The sequence below is a fragment of the Austrofundulus limnaeus genome, unplaced genomic scaffold (genome assembly GCF_001266775.1).
Source record: "Austrofundulus limnaeus strain Quisiro unplaced genomic scaffold, Austrofundulus_limnaeus-1.0 Scaffold182, whole genome shotgun sequence".
Lineage (NCBI taxonomy): Eukaryota > Metazoa > Chordata > Actinopteri > Cyprinodontiformes > Rivulidae > Austrofundulus > Austrofundulus limnaeus.
Genome location: NW_013952584.1, coordinates 475,130 through 479,357, shown reverse-complemented (window position 1 = coordinate 479,357; position 4,228 = coordinate 475,130). Strand labels below are relative to the sequence as shown.

General features: G+C 36.5%; 1 long non-coding RNA gene across 1 annotated transcript in view; it reads left to right on the top strand.

The window, feature by feature from the left end:
* LOC106524317 (uncharacterized) overlaps window positions 1–4,228 on the top strand; it is a 208,173-nt gene that overhangs the window by 176,219 nt on the left and 27,726 nt on the right. The window lies entirely within an intron of this gene.

The following is a 4,228-nucleotide window of genomic DNA, read 5'->3' as shown; positions in this document are numbered from 1 at the left end:
GGTTTATCCAAGGCTAAAGATCCATAGTTGTCCATCTGAGGGGCATGTGTCTAAAAAAAATTAACCATGAAATGTTTACTGTAATATGTTCATAAGACATTCAGCCCTTAAACACTTGCACTTAGAATTTTATATAATCACTTTAAATACTTTTCAGTAAGTTAAATGTCTACAATTCTGGTTCAAATAAAGAACTTTATGTTTACTAGATTGTTAACTAATTATTTTTGAGTTAATGTTGCCTTAATGAACAGTGATTTAAAAAATAACCTGTAAAACGATATGATGTTAGATGTTAGGCGATGTGGTTGAAAATTTGGGTGCACCTAACTTTTGTGCTGGTGCGACTAAGAAAAAAAATGTTGGGCACACCGGTACAAGCAGTGCAAAAAGTTAGTCTAGAGCCCTGATTTTGGAAGAAGACATGGACACTTTAAGCCAAATGTCACATATGCCACTCCTACATCCTACAAATYGTATGGAAGTTTACAAAATTTACATAGGATTAAAAAAAAAACTTCTACTCTGGTTGAAGCCAACGATTGGCACAGTGCCCTGAGGGCATTGTGATGCATCACCAGCTGAAAGAAGACATAGAAAAATCAAACTGGGCACCCTTACAATGCCCCTTTGGCTAAATACCTCTCTTTACGTGACCCTGTGACGGACTTGTAACCTGTCCAAAGTGAACCAGCAATTCCTGTGACCTGAAAAGGAAAAAGCGAGTACAGAAAATTGATGGATGGATGGAGTTGTGGATTTGGTTATCAGTTAAGATCTGGGAATGYGTCAGTATGGATAAATGAGAACAGCACTGGAGAGAAGTTGTTAGTCATCTTCAAGAACTGTGAGCTTGTATCTAAGTTGAGTAAGATAGTCTTAGCRTTTGTGGGAAAAGATGACCCAAGTCAAAGATGAGTCATCTTCCATTAAAAATGCCCTCCAACCCACCCTGCATGCATTGGCTACATTGTCTCAGCAAAATTAATTAGAAGGTTGCTTGTTTCATAGAGCGCTGTTATCTTCCTGAGCCAGGCCTCAGCCGAACTCCCYAGTCCTGACTGAGCTCAGCTCCGTGTTTCTGATGTCAGTCTAAAGGTCGTAAATCAGCTGGTTTTTTTATTCATTTATACAAGCAATTGAAATTTTATGATGAAAGTATGACTGTCCTTGATAAGATAATTGTCGTGTTAGTCTCAAAGGAAAACTGCCAGCATATAGGAACATTTACAATGAAATACATTATTCATAGTTGTGTTAAATTGAGGGAATTTCCAAGCTGATTTATTTAGTCAGAGAGATGTGAGCTGGCACACAACAGTTTGGCCTGGATAAACATTTAAAGCCAGTGATGTTCCAGCACCAATCATATTCAAGTTAGACAACCTGTTATTAAAGCTGAAGCCTTTTACTTTTGTATATACTTAATGGCAGTATTGAAACGTTTATATCATTTTAAAATTTTCTCTGTCAGTTTTGAACTAGATTACTTAACCTTTGACTTTAAAAATACATGACTGCCAATCTCTACACCTATAGATGAATTGGATGCTCTTATTTATTTTTTAGGGCTATTTCACTCAAATTTCTGCATTTATAACACTGCTTCTTAACTTGTTTGATGATTTTGATCCTTGATACCGCTAGAGTGGTGACAAGTTGACGGATTTAAATGAAACTGAAAATATTCACTGAATACACACCTACAACGGATTAACTTTTGGATTCAACCGCAATCAATATGGCTGTTGACAGAATTGCATACTTTCCCTATAACATAGACAATTGTAAATATATTGAGATAAAATTTTGTATATTGATAGCTGAGAATAATCCCCAACTCATACTCTGATCATGACAAGTTGTGGGACATTTTGGCTTAAACCCTAAGCATTAACTATTGGAGTCAACCTTGTCTGTCAGCAAAATATTTCAAGAACTGCACAGAACTTAGTGAAACTCTCAGAAAGCTATCATTGAACGTACATCTACGAACCATTGACATTTGGAGTCAAGACAATTCAARCTTGCCACTACAGATAATCAATTTTTGCCAACACAAAATGGCTAAAACGCCAATCAGTGATCAATTTTACTGATAATGTGCTGATATTGGTGTGGTAAGAGATGAGTCATCCACAACACATACTCACAGCACCAACAAATGTAGGCTTGTTTGAACACACTATTATCAACAATGCACAGTTTCTGGCTCAGACATGACTTCTTAAATTTACCTTTTGTTTATTTATTTTGCATAGAGGACAGAATAAACTGAATAAAATCTACCAGGTGAGTGAAACGTCACAGGACATCAGATATTTAATTYCCCCCTTTATTCTGAAATAAAWTAAATACCCCAGCAAGTAATGGGTAATGGGGCTTATCTTTTGGRCTATGTCCAGAATATGGCTGTGTTCTTGAAAACCACCATATTGAATCAAAGCAAAAGGGTGTTCTGTGGCTTTTGACTGATCATGTAGATTTAAATTTCTTAATTATTTTCCACAATTTCTTTTAGATATTTTTCAATTAAAATAAAAAATATTCTTTCAAAAGAATCCAGAGTCAGGAGCAAAACCACCCCAACACCCACAAATCCAATTTCCTTACACTCAAATACACTTGGTCATCATGCACACAGTAATGGGTTTTACGACTGAATGACTTTTGCATTTAAACCGAGGCCATGTTGTCCTTTAACTGCCCACAATAAGATAAGAGAAGCCCATCAGCTGCCTGACGGAGACGGTGAAATGTAGACCCAGTCTGGTCTACAGAAAAAAAGACAATGCCCTCATTTCCTTCCAGCTACTTATTTCTTATAGAGMAGACGAAAAACAAAGCTTTTGTGTGTAAGTGATAGGAATTTAAATGAAGGGAAATTGTGGATAAATTCCACTTTCATTTTTTGTGGGTTAATACCATCAATCCTAAGGTAGACACACAGCTCTACAGACAAAGTAAATATGAAACAAATCAATATACTGTGGTACAAGTCATAATGAGTGTTAAACGTTATGTAAAATAAATTAACGTTAACATTTTTAAATGAAAATTGCTCCATAGTAATAAATTGGATACAGATTCAAAAGCAACCAGATGAGACTGATCCAATTACCAGAGATTGCTACAACCCCCATTTTAGCAATGAAAAAACAATACAATACACAATTAAGATKTTTTTATTCTATTAATGTTGTGTTTCTATTGTTCAATTCCCAGATCATTGTTTTCTTCAGATATTTTCAGCTCAGACAAAACACAAGAAAATATCAATTTTTTGCAAATAAACATCATGTTTATTTGCAAAACAAAATAAACTGTTGAAAACAAAATAAACATGTTTTCAACCCTATGAAAACATATGATAACACTGATTATCATACACAAAATGAAAWCTGTAGAAAGCTCACAGAACGACAATGTAAAAAGTGGATTTTAAACCGTTTGCGGTCGGGAGGAGCAGCATGTCGGTGTCTGCAGGCAGCGGCCACTACATCAGTTAGCTGCTAACTTGTTTTAGAGGTTATGTTTATAATTATTGTTTATTTAGTAGTGAGTATTAAGTTACTGGGAGTTTAATGTGGACCTCATCTGGACTTTAGGCTGCCCTAGTTCTGTGTCGTTAGGTGCWSKAAGTTTGTTGACGTTAGCGGCTAGTGTTAGCATTGTCTTAACATATAAAACTTTATCAGAAAAAACACTCACCCTGGCAAAAAACAAACAATAATCATCGTGGAGCTGTTTGGTACCGAGGTTGTGGATCCACCCGCTGAATAAAAAGTTCTACTCCTCCCGTTGTTTGCCGCTTTCATCAGCTGTTCAGTGTAGTTAGCATCCAGTTAGCGCCGCCGCACCATCTGCCCCTGCAGACCGATATTCATGTTCCATGTTCATCGCCTTTTTTTCCTTTTTTTTTGCATCAAAGACACCAAAATAACTACTGTAACTAAACTTCACCCTAACTATGAAATATAGTTATACAAATATAATAGATTTAATTCATTTCGGATATCTCATTGCTGACTTCCGATCGCGCTGTCTCTCCATCGCAGCCGAAYTTTATTCAACTTCCGCCTCTTTTTTTTATCCTCCAGTAGATTTTTTGCCACTTGTCTAATATTTTCAGGCTTCAGTCAGAGTTTGGGGGTGGGGGTTGGGTTTGTTTGGCGGGGTGGGCGTGACACCAGAGGGTGGGGGAATGATGTGTTTTTCCCCCAAGAAT